We start from the raw sequence: 10,024 nt of genomic DNA, 5'->3' as shown, positions 1-10,024 counted from the left end.
GATCGTACGGGTTGCACCGGCCGGGAATCGAACCCGGACCTCCCGCTTGGAAGGCGAGAATTCTACCATTGAACTACCGATGCTTGCATAGGTCACACTTCGATATGACACACAAAAGAAGCCTAGATTAGTATACATATAATAAACCGCTCCCCGGCGGGGAATCGAACCCCGGTCTCTGGCGTGACAGGCGAGGATACTCACCACTATACTACCGAGGATGAATAAAAGTTGGTTATCTCAGTTTTTTAAACTTATAGTACTTCTATCCGAATTTTTTTCGCTAAGTCCCGGAGCATGCGCGATAGTCACTAATTAAATGAAAAAGAGAGTTTGAAGAAAAAGTAACCCAATAAAATACTCTACGCTAGAAATAATGGTCAAGGCGATTTCTGAACCCTTTACTTTTCGAGAAACGTTATTGGTTTTACAAATAATGTGCACGATTTTGAGAGTCAAAGAAACGAGATCGTACGGGTTGCACCGGCCGGGAATCGAACCCGGACCTCCCGCTTGGAAGGCGAGAATTCTACCATTGAACTACCGATGCTTGCATAGGTCACACTTCGATATGACACACAAAAGAAGCCTAGATTAGTATACATATAATAAACCGCTCCCCGGCGGGGAATCGAACCCCGGTCTCTCGCGTGACAGGCGAGGATACTCACCACTATACTACCGAGGATGAGTAAAAGTTGGTTATCTCAGTTTTTTAAACTTATAGTACTTCTATCCGAATTTTTTTCGCTAAGTCCCGGAGCATGCGCGATAGTCACTAATTAAATGAAAAAGTGAGTTTGAAGAAAAAGTAACCCAATAAAATACTCTACGCTAGAAATAATGGTCAAGGCGATTTCTGAACCCTTTACTTTTCGAGAAACGTTATTGGTTTTACAAAAAATGTGCACGATTTTGAGAGTCAAAGAAACGAGATCGTACGGGTTGCACCGGCCGGGAATCGAACCCGGACCTCCCGCTTGGAAGGCGAGAATTCTACCATTGAACTACCGATGCTTGCATAGGTCACACTTCGATATGACACACAAAAGAAGCCTAGATTAGTATACATATAATAAACCGCTCCCCGGCGGGGAATCGAACCCCGGTCTCTCGCGTGACAGGCGAGGATACTCACCACTATACTACCGAGGATGAGTAAAAGTTGGTTATCTCAGTTTTTTAAACTTATAGTACTTCTATCCGAATTTTTTTCGCTAAGTCCCGGAGCATGCGCGATAGTCACTAATTAAATGAAAAAGTGAGTTTGAAGAAAAAGTAACCCAATAAAATACTCTACGCTAGAAATAATGGTCAAGGCGATTTCTGAACCCTTTACTTTTCGAGAAACGTTATTGGTTTTACAAAAAATGTGCACGATTTTGAGAGTCAAAGAAACGAGATCGTACGGGTTGCACCGGCCGGGAATCGAACCCGGACCTCCCGCTTGGAAGGCGAGAATTCTACCATTGAACTACCGATGCTTGCATAGGTCACACTTCGATATGACACACAAAAGAAGCCTAGATTAGTATACATATAATAAACCGCTCCCCGGCGGGGAATCGAACCCCGGTCACTCGCGTGACAGGCGAGGATACTCACCACTATACTACCGAGCATGAATGAAAGCTGGTTATCTCAGTTTTTAAACTTATAGTACTTCTATCCGAATTTTTTTCGCAAAGTCCCGGAGCATGTGCAATAGTCAGTAATTAAATGAAAAAGTGAGTTTGAAGAAAAAGTAACCCTATAAAATACTCTACGCTAGAAATAATGGTCTAGGCGATTTCTGAACACTTTACTTTTCGAGAAACGTTATTGGTTTTACAAAAAATGTGCACGATTTTGAGAGTCAAAGAAACGAGATCGTACGGCTTGCACCGGCCGGGAATCGAACCCGGACCTCCCGCTTGGAAGGCGAGAATTCTACCATTGAACTACCGATGCTTGCATAGGTCACACTTCGATACGACACACAAAAGAAGCCTAGATTAGTGTACATTTAAAAAACCGCTCCCCGGCGGGGAATCGAACCCCGGTCTCTCGCGTGACAGGCGAGGATACTCACCACTATACTACCGAGGATGAATCAAATTTGGTTATCTCAGTTTTTTAATCTTATAGTACTTCTATCCGAATTTTCTACCATTGAACTACCGATGCTTGCATAGGTCACACTTCGATATGACACACAAAAGAAGCCTAGATTAGTATACATATAATAAACCGCTCCCCGGCGGGGAATCGAACCCCGGTCTCTCGCGTGACAGGCGAGGATACTCACCACTATACTACCGAGGATGAGTAAAAGTTGGTTATCTCAGTTTTTTAAACTTATAGTACTTCTATCCGAATTTTTTTCGCTAAGTCCCGGAGCATGCGCGATAGTCACTAATTAAATGAAAAAGTGAGTTTGAAGAAAAAGTAACCCAATAAAATACTCTTCGCTAGAAATAATGGTCAAGGCGATTTCTGAACCCTTTACTTTTCGAGAAACGTTATTGGTTTTACAAAAAATGTGCACGATTTTGAGAGTCAAAGAAACGAGATCGTACGGGTTGCACCGGCCGGGAATCGAACCCGGACCTCCCGCTTGGAAGGCGAGAATTCTACCATTGAACTACCGATGCTTGCATAGGTCACACTTCGATATGACACACAAAAGAAGCCTAGATTAGTATACATATAATAAACCGCTCCCCGGCGGGGAATCGAACCCCGGTCTCTCGCGTGACAGGCGAGGATACTCACCACTATACTACCGAGCATGAATGAAAGCTGGTTATCTCAGTTTTTAAACTTATAGTACTTCTATCCGAATTTTTTTCGCAAAGTCCCGGAGCATGTGCAATAGTCAGTAATTAAATGAAAAAGTGAGTTTGAAGAAAAAGTAACCCTATAAAATACTCTACGCTAGAAATAATGGTCTAGGCGATTTCTGAACACTTTACTTTTCGAGAAACGTTATTGGTTTTACAAAAAATGTGCACGATTTTGAGAGTCAAAGAAACGAGATCGTACGGCTTGCACCGGCCGGGAATCGAACCCGGACCTCCCGCTTGGAAGGCGAGAATTCTACCATTGAACTACCGATGCTTGCATAGGTCACACTTCGATACGACACACAAAAGAAGCCTAGATTAGTGTACATTTAAAAAACCGCTCCCCGGCGGGGAATCGAACCCCGGTCTCTCGCGTGACAGGCGAGGATACTCACCACTATACTACCGAGGATGAATCAAATTTGGTTATCTCAGTTTTTTAATCTTATAGTACTTCTATCCGAATTTTCTACCATTGAACTACCGATGCTTGCATAGGTCACACTTCGATATGACACACAAAAGAAGCCTAGATTAGTATACATATAATAAACCGCTCCCCGGCGGGGAATCGAACCCCGGTCTCTCGCGTGACAGGCGAGGATACTCACCACTATACTACCGAGGATGAGTAAAAGTTGGTTATCTCAGTTTTTTAAACTTATAGTACTTCTATCCGAATTTTTTTCGCTAAGTCCCGGAACATGCGCGATAGTCACTAATTAAATGAAAAAGTGAGTTTGAAGAAAAAGTAACCCAATAAAATACTCTACGCTAGAAATAATGGTCAAGGCGATTTCTGAACCCTTTACTTTTCGAGAAACGTTATTGGTTTTACAAAAAATGTGCACGATTTTGAGAGTCAAAGAAACGAGATCGTACGGGTTGCACCGGCCTGGAATCGAACCCGGACCTCCCGCTTGGAAGGCGAGAATTCTACCATTGAACTACCGATGCTTGCATAGGTCACACTTCGATATGACACACAAAAGAAGCCTAGATTAGTATACATATAATAAACCGCTCCCCGGCGGGGAATCGAACCCCGGTCTCTCGCGTGACAGGCGAGGATACTCACCACTATACTACCGAGGATGAGTAAAAGTTGGTTATCTCAGTTTTTTAAACTTATAGTACTTCTATCCGAATTTTTTTCGCTAAGTCCCGGAGCATGCGCGATAGTCACTAATTAAATGAAAAAGTGAGTTTGAAGAAAAAGTAACCCAATAAAATACTCTACGCTAGAAATAATGGTCAAGGCGATTTCTGAACCCTTTACTTTTCGAGAAACGTTATTGGTTTTACAAAAAATGTGCACGATTTTGAGAGTCAAAGAAACGAGATCGTACGGCTTGCACCGGCCGGGAATCGAACCCGGACCTCCCGCTTGGAAGGCGAGAATTCTACCATTGAACTACCGATGCTTGCATAGGTCACACTTCGATACGACACACAAAAGAAGCCTAGATTAGTGTACATTTAAAAAACCCCTGCCCTGCGGCGAATCGAACCCCGGTCTCTCGCGTGACAGGCGAGGATACTCACCACTATACTACCGAACATGAATGAAAGCTGGTTATCTCAGTTTTTTAAACTTATAGTACTTCTATCCGAATTTTTTTCGCAAAGTCCCGGAGCATGTGCAATAGTCAGTAATTAAATGAAAAAGTGAGTTTGAAGAAAAAGTAACCCTATAAAATACTCTACGCTAGAAATAATGGTCAAGGCGATTTCTGAACCCTTTACTTTTCGAGAAACGTTATTGGTTTTACAAAAAATGTGCACGATTTTGAGAGTCAAAGAAACGAGATCGTACGGGTTGCACCGGCCGGGAATCGAACCCGGACCTCCCGCTTGGAAGGCGAGAATTCTACCATTGAACTACCGATGCTTGCATAGGTCACACTTCGATATGACACACAAAAGAAGCCTAGATTAGTATACATATAATAAACCGCTCCCCGGCGGGGAATCGAACCCCGGTCTCTCGCGTGACAGGCGAGGATACTCACCACTATACTACCGAGCATGAATGAAAGCTGGTTATCTCAGTTTTTAAACTGATAGTACTTCTATCCGAATTTTTTTCGCAAAGTCCCGGAGCATGTGCAATAGTCAGTAATTAAATGAAAAAGTGAGTTTGAAGAAAAAGTAACCCTATAAAATACTCTACGCTAGAAATAATGGTCTAGGCGATTTCTGAACACTTTACTTTTCGAGAAACGTTATTGGTTTTACAAAAAATGTGCACGATTTTGAGAGTCAAAGAAACGAGATCGTACGGCTTGCACCGGCCCGGAATCGAACCCGGACCTCCCGCTTGGAAGGCGAGAATTCTACCATTGAACTACCGATGCTTGCATAGGTCACACTTCGATATGACACACAAAAGAAGCCTAGATTAGTATACATATAATAAACCGCTCCCCGGCGGGGAATCGAACCCCGGTCTCTCGCGTGACAGGCGAGGATACTCACCACTATACTACCGAGCATGAATGAAAGCTGGTTATCTCAGTTTTTAAACTTATAGTACTTCTATCCGAATTTTTTTCGCAAAGTCCCGGAGCATGTGCAATAGTCAGTAATTAAATGAAAAAGTGAGTTTGAAGAAAACGTAACCCTATAAAATACTCTACGCTAGAAATAATGGTCTAGGCGATTTCTGAACACTTTACTTTTCGAGAAAGGTTATTGGTTTTACAAAAAATGTGCACGATTTTGAGAGTCAAAGAAACGAGATCGTACGGGTTGCACCTGCCGGGAATCGAACCCGGACCTCCCGCTTGGAAGGCGAGAATTCTACCATTGAACTACCGATGCTTGCATAGGTCACACTTCGATACGACACACAAAAGAAGCCTAGATTAGTGTACATTTAAAAAACCCCTGCCCTGCGGCGAATCGAACCCCGGTCTCTCGCGTGACAGGCGAGGATACTCACCACTATACTACCGAACATGAATGAAAGCTGGTTATCTCAGTTTTTTAAACTTATAGTACTTCTATCCGAATTTTTTTCGCAAAGTCCCGGAGCATGTGCAATAGTCAGTAATTAAATGAAAAAGTGAGTTTGAAGAAAAAGTAACCCTATAAAATACTCTACGCTAGAAATAATGGTCAAGGCGATTTCTGAACCCTTTACTTTTCGAGAAACGTTATTGGTTTTACAAAAAATGTGCACGATTTTGAGAGTCAAAGAAACGAGATCGTACGGGTTGCACCGGCCGGGAATCGAACCCGGACCTCCCGCTTGGAAGGCGAGAATTCTACCATTGAACTACCGATGCTTGCATAGGTCACACTTCGATATGACACACAAAAGAAGCCTAGATTAGTATACATATAATAAACCGCTCCCCGGCGGGGAATCGAACCCCGGTCTCTCGCGTGACAGGCGAGGATACTCACCACTATACTACCGAGCATGAATGAAAGCTGGTTATCTCAGTTTTTAAACTGATAGTACTTCTATCCGAATTTTTTTCGCAAAGTCCCGGAGCATGTGCAATAGTCAGTAATTAAATGAAAAAGTGAGTTTGAAGAAAAAGTAACCCTATAAAATACTCTACGCTAGAAATAATGGTCTAGGCGATTTCTGAACACTTTACTTTTCGAGAAACGTTATTGGTTTTACAAAAAATGTGCACGATTTTGAGAGTCAAAGAAACGAGATCGTACGGCTTGCACCGGCCGGGAATCGAACCCGGACCTCCCGCTTGGAAGGCGAGAATTCTACCATTGAACTACCGATGCTTGCATAGGTCACACTTCGATATGACACACAAAAGAAGCCTAGATTAGTATACATATAATAAACCGCTCCCCGGCGGGGAATCGAACCCCGGTCTCTCGCGTGACAGGCGAGGATACTCACCACTATACTACCGAGCATGAATGAAAGCTGGTTATCTCAGTTTTTAAACTTATAGTACTTCTATCCGAATTTTTTTCGCAAAGTCCCGGAGCATGTGCAATAGTCAGTAATTAAATGAAAAAGTGAGTTTGAAGAAAAAGTAACCCTATAAAATACTCTACGCTAGAAATAATGGTCTAGGCGATTTCTGAACACTTTACTTTTCGAGAAAGGTTATTGGTTTTACAAAAAATGTGCACGATTTTGAGAGTCAAAGAAACGAGATCGTACGGGTTGCACCGGCCGGGAATCGAACCCGGACCTCCCGCTTGGAAGGCGAGAATTCTACCATTGAACTACCGATGCTTGCATAGGTCACACTTCGATATGACACACAAAAGAAGCCTAGATTAGTATACATATAATAAACCGCTCCCCGGCGGGGAATCGAACCCCGGTCTCTCGCGTGACAGGCGAGGATACTCACCACTATACTACCGAGGATGAATAAAAGTTGGTTATCTCAGTTTTTTAAACTTATAGTACTTCTATCCGAATTTTTTTCGCTAAGTCCCGGCGCATGCGCGATAGTCACTAATTAAATGAAAAAGAGAGTTTGAAGAAAAAGTAACCCAATAAAATACTCTACGCTAGAAATAATGGTCAAGGCGATTTCTGAACCCTTTACTTTTCGAGAAACGTTATTGGTTTTACAAAAAATGTGCACGATTTTGAGAGTCAAAGAAACGAGATCGTACGGGTTGCACCGGCCGGGAATCGAACCCGGACCTCCCGCTTGGAAGGCGAGAATTCTACCATTGAACTACCGATGCTTGCATAGGTCACACTTCGATACGACACACAAAAGAAGCCTAGATTAGTGTACATTTAAAAAACCCCTGCCCTGCGGCGAATCGAACCCCGGTCTCTAACGTGACAGGCGAGGATACTCACCACTATACTACCGAACATGAATGAAAGCTGGTTATCTCAGTTTTTTAAACTTATAGTACTTCTATCCGAATTTTTTTCGCAAAGTCCCGGAGCATGTGCAATAGTCAGTAATTAAATGAAAAAGTGAGTTTGAAGAAAAAGTAACCCTATAAAATACTCTACGCTAGAAATAATGGTCAAGGCGATTTCTGAACCCTTTACTTTTCGAGAAACGTTATTGGTTTTACAAAAAATGTGCACGATTTTGAGAGTCAAAGAAACGAGATCGTACGGGTTGCACCGGCCGGGAATCGAACCCGGACCTCCCGCTTGGAAGGCGAGAATTCTACCATTGAACTACCGATGCTTGCATAGGTCACACTTCGATATGACACACAAAAGAAGCCTAGATTAGTATACATATAATAAACCGCTCCCCGGCGGGGAATCGAACCCCGGTCTCTCGCGTGACAGGCGAGGATACTCACCACTATACTACCGAGCATGAATGAAAGCTGGTTATCTCAGTTTTTAAACTGATAGTACTTCTATCCGAATTTTTTTCGCAAAGTCCCGGAGCATGTGCAATAGTCAGTAATTAAATGAAAAAGTGAGTTTGAAGAAAAAGTAACCCTATAAAATACTCTACGCTAGAAATAATGGTCTAGGCGATTTCTGAACACTTTACTTTTCGAGAAACGTTATTGGTTTTACAAAAAATGTGCACGATTTTGAGAGTCAAAGAAACGAGATCGTACGGCTTGCACCGGCCGGGAATCGAACCCGGACCTCCCGCTTGGAAGGCGAGAATTCTACCATTGAACTACCGATGCTTGCATAGGTCACACTTCGATACGACACACAAAAGAAGCCTAGATTAGTGTACATTTAAAAAACCGCTCCCCGGCGGGGAATCGAACCCCGGTCTCTCGCGTGACAGGCGAGGATACTCACCACTATACTACCGAGGATGAATCAAATTTGGTTATCTCAGTTTTTTAATCTTATAGTACTTCTATCCGAATTTTCTACCATTGAACTACCGATGCTTGCATAGGTCACACTTCGATATGACACACAAAAGAAGCCTAGATTAGTATACATATAATAAACCGCTCCCCGGCGGGGAATCGAACCCCGGTCTCTCGCGTGACAGGCGAGGATACTCACCACTATACTACCGAGGATGAGTAAAAGTTGGTTATCTCAGTTTTTTAAACTTATAGTACTTCTATCCGAATTTTTTTCGCTAAGTCCCGGAGCATGCGCGATAGTCACTAATTAAATGAAAAAGTGAGTTTGAAGAAAAAGTAACCCAATAAAATACTCTACGCTAGAAATAATGGTCAAGGCGATTTCTGAACCCTTTACTTTTCGAGAAACGTTATTGGTTTTACAAAAAATGTGCACGATTTTGAGAGTCAAAGAAACGAGATCGTACGGCTTGCACCGGCCGGGAATCGAACCCGGACCTCCCGCTTGGAAGGCGAGAATTCTACCATTGAACTACCGATGCTTGCATAGGTCACACTTCGATATGACACACAAAAGAAGCCTAGATTAGTATACATATAATAAACCGCTCCCCGGCGGGGAATCGAACCCCGGTCTCTCGCGTGACAGGCGAGGATACTCACCACTATACTACCGAGGATGAATCAAATTTGGTTATCTCAGTTTTTTAATCTTATAGTACTTCTATCCGAATTTTCTACCATTGAACTACCGATGCTTGCATAGGTCACACTTCGATATGACACACAAAAGAAGCCTAGATTAGTATACATATAATAAACCGCTCCCCGGCGGGGAATCGAACCCCGGTCTCTCGCGTGACAGGCGAGGATACTCACCACTATACTACCGAGCATGAATGAAAGCTGGTTATCTCAGTTTTTAAACTTATAGTACTTCTATCCGAATTTTTTTCGCAAAGTCCCGGAGCATGTGCGATAGTCACTAATTAAATGAAAAAGAGAGTTTGAAGAAAAAGTAACCCAATAAAATACTCTACGCTAGAAATAATGGTCAAGGCGATTTCTGAACACTTTACTTTTCGAGAAACGTTATTGGTTTTACAAAAAATGTGCACGATTTTGAGAGTCAAAGAAACGAGATCGTACGGCTTGCACCGGCCGGGAATCGAACCCGGACCTCCCGCTTGGAAGGCGAGAATTCTACCATTGAACTACCGATGCTTGCATAGGTCACACTTCGATATGACACACAAAAGAAGCCTAGATTAGTATACATATAATAAACCGCTCCCCGGCGGGGAATCGAACCCCGGTCTCTCGCGTGACAGGCGAGGATACTCACCACTATACTACCGAGGATGAATAAAAGTTGGTTATCTCAGTTTTTTAAACTTATAGTACTTCTATCCGAATTTTTTTCGCTAAGTCCCGGA

General features: G+C 42.8%; 41 non-coding genes across 41 annotated transcripts; all 41 read right to left on the bottom strand.

Annotated features, from left to right (window-relative positions):
• Positions 1-12: 12 nt before the first annotated feature.
• On the bottom strand, positions 13-83 carry TRNAG-UCC (transfer RNA glycine (anticodon UCC)). Its single transcript has one exon. It is a non-coding gene; the product is annotated as a tRNA-Gly (tRNA).
• A 66-nt stretch (positions 84-149) lies between these two features.
• TRNAD-GUC (transfer RNA aspartic acid (anticodon GUC)) lies at positions 150-221 on the bottom strand. The gene has a single exon. It is a non-coding gene; the product is annotated as a tRNA-Asp (tRNA).
• Positions 222-479: 258 nt separating this feature from the next.
• Positions 480-550, bottom strand: TRNAG-UCC (transfer RNA glycine (anticodon UCC)). Its single transcript has one exon. It is a non-coding gene; the product is annotated as a tRNA-Gly (tRNA).
• A 66-nt stretch (positions 551-616) lies between these two features.
• Positions 617-688, bottom strand: TRNAD-GUC (transfer RNA aspartic acid (anticodon GUC)). The gene has a single exon. It is a non-coding gene; the product is annotated as a tRNA-Asp (tRNA).
• A 258-nt stretch (positions 689-946) lies between these two features.
• On the bottom strand, positions 947-1,017 carry TRNAG-UCC (transfer RNA glycine (anticodon UCC)). Its single transcript has one exon. It is a non-coding gene; the product is annotated as a tRNA-Gly (tRNA).
• A 66-nt stretch (positions 1,018-1,083) lies between these two features.
• On the bottom strand, positions 1,084-1,155 carry TRNAD-GUC (transfer RNA aspartic acid (anticodon GUC)). The gene has a single exon. It is a non-coding gene; the product is annotated as a tRNA-Asp (tRNA).
• Positions 1,156-1,413: 258 nt separating this feature from the next.
• On the bottom strand, positions 1,414-1,484 carry TRNAG-UCC (transfer RNA glycine (anticodon UCC)). The gene has a single exon. It is a non-coding gene; the product is annotated as a tRNA-Gly (tRNA).
• Positions 1,485-1,550: 66 nt separating this feature from the next.
• Positions 1,551-1,622, bottom strand: TRNAD-GUC (transfer RNA aspartic acid (anticodon GUC)). The gene has a single exon. It is a non-coding gene; the product is annotated as a tRNA-Asp (tRNA).
• Positions 1,623-1,879: 257 nt separating this feature from the next.
• Positions 1,880-1,950, bottom strand: TRNAG-UCC (transfer RNA glycine (anticodon UCC)). The gene has a single exon. It is a non-coding gene; the product is annotated as a tRNA-Gly (tRNA).
• A 66-nt stretch (positions 1,951-2,016) lies between these two features.
• On the bottom strand, positions 2,017-2,088 carry TRNAD-GUC (transfer RNA aspartic acid (anticodon GUC)). The gene has a single exon. It is a non-coding gene; the product is annotated as a tRNA-Asp (tRNA).
• Positions 2,089-2,232: 144 nt separating this feature from the next.
• On the bottom strand, positions 2,233-2,304 carry TRNAD-GUC (transfer RNA aspartic acid (anticodon GUC)). The gene has a single exon. It is a non-coding gene; the product is annotated as a tRNA-Asp (tRNA).
• Positions 2,305-2,562: 258 nt separating this feature from the next.
• TRNAG-UCC (transfer RNA glycine (anticodon UCC)) lies at positions 2,563-2,633 on the bottom strand. The gene has a single exon. It is a non-coding gene; the product is annotated as a tRNA-Gly (tRNA).
• A 66-nt stretch (positions 2,634-2,699) lies between these two features.
• Positions 2,700-2,771, bottom strand: TRNAD-GUC (transfer RNA aspartic acid (anticodon GUC)). Its single transcript has one exon. It is a non-coding gene; the product is annotated as a tRNA-Asp (tRNA).
• Positions 2,772-3,028: 257 nt separating this feature from the next.
• TRNAG-UCC (transfer RNA glycine (anticodon UCC)) lies at positions 3,029-3,099 on the bottom strand. Its single transcript has one exon. It is a non-coding gene; the product is annotated as a tRNA-Gly (tRNA).
• A 66-nt stretch (positions 3,100-3,165) lies between these two features.
• Positions 3,166-3,237, bottom strand: TRNAD-GUC (transfer RNA aspartic acid (anticodon GUC)). Its single transcript has one exon. It is a non-coding gene; the product is annotated as a tRNA-Asp (tRNA).
• Positions 3,238-3,381: 144 nt separating this feature from the next.
• TRNAD-GUC (transfer RNA aspartic acid (anticodon GUC)) lies at positions 3,382-3,453 on the bottom strand. Its single transcript has one exon. It is a non-coding gene; the product is annotated as a tRNA-Asp (tRNA).
• Positions 3,454-3,711: 258 nt separating this feature from the next.
• TRNAG-UCC (transfer RNA glycine (anticodon UCC)) lies at positions 3,712-3,782 on the bottom strand. The gene has a single exon. It is a non-coding gene; the product is annotated as a tRNA-Gly (tRNA).
• Positions 3,783-3,848: 66 nt separating this feature from the next.
• TRNAD-GUC (transfer RNA aspartic acid (anticodon GUC)) lies at positions 3,849-3,920 on the bottom strand. The gene has a single exon. It is a non-coding gene; the product is annotated as a tRNA-Asp (tRNA).
• Positions 3,921-4,178: 258 nt separating this feature from the next.
• TRNAG-UCC (transfer RNA glycine (anticodon UCC)) lies at positions 4,179-4,249 on the bottom strand. Its single transcript has one exon. It is a non-coding gene; the product is annotated as a tRNA-Gly (tRNA).
• Positions 4,250-4,645: 396 nt separating this feature from the next.
• TRNAG-UCC (transfer RNA glycine (anticodon UCC)) lies at positions 4,646-4,716 on the bottom strand. The gene has a single exon. It is a non-coding gene; the product is annotated as a tRNA-Gly (tRNA).
• Positions 4,717-4,782: 66 nt separating this feature from the next.
• TRNAD-GUC (transfer RNA aspartic acid (anticodon GUC)) lies at positions 4,783-4,854 on the bottom strand. Its single transcript has one exon. It is a non-coding gene; the product is annotated as a tRNA-Asp (tRNA).
• Positions 4,855-5,111: 257 nt separating this feature from the next.
• TRNAG-UCC (transfer RNA glycine (anticodon UCC)) lies at positions 5,112-5,182 on the bottom strand. The gene has a single exon. It is a non-coding gene; the product is annotated as a tRNA-Gly (tRNA).
• A 66-nt stretch (positions 5,183-5,248) lies between these two features.
• Positions 5,249-5,320, bottom strand: TRNAD-GUC (transfer RNA aspartic acid (anticodon GUC)). The gene has a single exon. It is a non-coding gene; the product is annotated as a tRNA-Asp (tRNA).
• A 257-nt stretch (positions 5,321-5,577) lies between these two features.
• On the bottom strand, positions 5,578-5,648 carry TRNAG-UCC (transfer RNA glycine (anticodon UCC)). The gene has a single exon. It is a non-coding gene; the product is annotated as a tRNA-Gly (tRNA).
• A 396-nt stretch (positions 5,649-6,044) lies between these two features.
• Positions 6,045-6,115, bottom strand: TRNAG-UCC (transfer RNA glycine (anticodon UCC)). The gene has a single exon. It is a non-coding gene; the product is annotated as a tRNA-Gly (tRNA).
• A 66-nt stretch (positions 6,116-6,181) lies between these two features.
• Positions 6,182-6,253, bottom strand: TRNAD-GUC (transfer RNA aspartic acid (anticodon GUC)). The gene has a single exon. It is a non-coding gene; the product is annotated as a tRNA-Asp (tRNA).
• Positions 6,254-6,510: 257 nt separating this feature from the next.
• Positions 6,511-6,581, bottom strand: TRNAG-UCC (transfer RNA glycine (anticodon UCC)). Its single transcript has one exon. It is a non-coding gene; the product is annotated as a tRNA-Gly (tRNA).
• Positions 6,582-6,647: 66 nt separating this feature from the next.
• TRNAD-GUC (transfer RNA aspartic acid (anticodon GUC)) lies at positions 6,648-6,719 on the bottom strand. Its single transcript has one exon. It is a non-coding gene; the product is annotated as a tRNA-Asp (tRNA).
• Positions 6,720-6,976: 257 nt separating this feature from the next.
• TRNAG-UCC (transfer RNA glycine (anticodon UCC)) lies at positions 6,977-7,047 on the bottom strand. The gene has a single exon. It is a non-coding gene; the product is annotated as a tRNA-Gly (tRNA).
• Positions 7,048-7,113: 66 nt separating this feature from the next.
• TRNAD-GUC (transfer RNA aspartic acid (anticodon GUC)) lies at positions 7,114-7,185 on the bottom strand. Its single transcript has one exon. It is a non-coding gene; the product is annotated as a tRNA-Asp (tRNA).
• Positions 7,186-7,443: 258 nt separating this feature from the next.
• TRNAG-UCC (transfer RNA glycine (anticodon UCC)) lies at positions 7,444-7,514 on the bottom strand. The gene has a single exon. It is a non-coding gene; the product is annotated as a tRNA-Gly (tRNA).
• A 396-nt stretch (positions 7,515-7,910) lies between these two features.
• TRNAG-UCC (transfer RNA glycine (anticodon UCC)) lies at positions 7,911-7,981 on the bottom strand. Its single transcript has one exon. It is a non-coding gene; the product is annotated as a tRNA-Gly (tRNA).
• A 66-nt stretch (positions 7,982-8,047) lies between these two features.
• On the bottom strand, positions 8,048-8,119 carry TRNAD-GUC (transfer RNA aspartic acid (anticodon GUC)). The gene has a single exon. It is a non-coding gene; the product is annotated as a tRNA-Asp (tRNA).
• A 257-nt stretch (positions 8,120-8,376) lies between these two features.
• Positions 8,377-8,447, bottom strand: TRNAG-UCC (transfer RNA glycine (anticodon UCC)). Its single transcript has one exon. It is a non-coding gene; the product is annotated as a tRNA-Gly (tRNA).
• Positions 8,448-8,513: 66 nt separating this feature from the next.
• TRNAD-GUC (transfer RNA aspartic acid (anticodon GUC)) lies at positions 8,514-8,585 on the bottom strand. Its single transcript has one exon. It is a non-coding gene; the product is annotated as a tRNA-Asp (tRNA).
• Positions 8,586-8,729: 144 nt separating this feature from the next.
• On the bottom strand, positions 8,730-8,801 carry TRNAD-GUC (transfer RNA aspartic acid (anticodon GUC)). The gene has a single exon. It is a non-coding gene; the product is annotated as a tRNA-Asp (tRNA).
• A 258-nt stretch (positions 8,802-9,059) lies between these two features.
• TRNAG-UCC (transfer RNA glycine (anticodon UCC)) lies at positions 9,060-9,130 on the bottom strand. Its single transcript has one exon. It is a non-coding gene; the product is annotated as a tRNA-Gly (tRNA).
• A 66-nt stretch (positions 9,131-9,196) lies between these two features.
• On the bottom strand, positions 9,197-9,268 carry TRNAD-GUC (transfer RNA aspartic acid (anticodon GUC)). Its single transcript has one exon. It is a non-coding gene; the product is annotated as a tRNA-Asp (tRNA).
• Positions 9,269-9,412: 144 nt separating this feature from the next.
• Positions 9,413-9,484, bottom strand: TRNAD-GUC (transfer RNA aspartic acid (anticodon GUC)). The gene has a single exon. It is a non-coding gene; the product is annotated as a tRNA-Asp (tRNA).
• Positions 9,485-9,741: 257 nt separating this feature from the next.
• Positions 9,742-9,812, bottom strand: TRNAG-UCC (transfer RNA glycine (anticodon UCC)). The gene has a single exon. It is a non-coding gene; the product is annotated as a tRNA-Gly (tRNA).
• Positions 9,813-9,878: 66 nt separating this feature from the next.
• Positions 9,879-9,950, bottom strand: TRNAD-GUC (transfer RNA aspartic acid (anticodon GUC)). The gene has a single exon. It is a non-coding gene; the product is annotated as a tRNA-Asp (tRNA).
• Between the last annotated feature and the right edge of the window lie 74 nt (positions 9,951-10,024).

The sequence above is a fragment of the Phalangium opilio genome, unplaced genomic scaffold (assembly GCF_054372755.1).
Source record: "Phalangium opilio isolate 3A_F unplaced genomic scaffold, DU_Popi_V2 ptg000352l_1, whole genome shotgun sequence".
Classification (NCBI taxonomy): Eukaryota; Metazoa; Arthropoda; class Arachnida; order Opiliones; family Phalangiidae; genus Phalangium; species Phalangium opilio.
The sequence above is the reverse complement of the archived record's forward strand: the minus strand, read 5'-3'. Positions and strand labels throughout refer to the sequence as shown.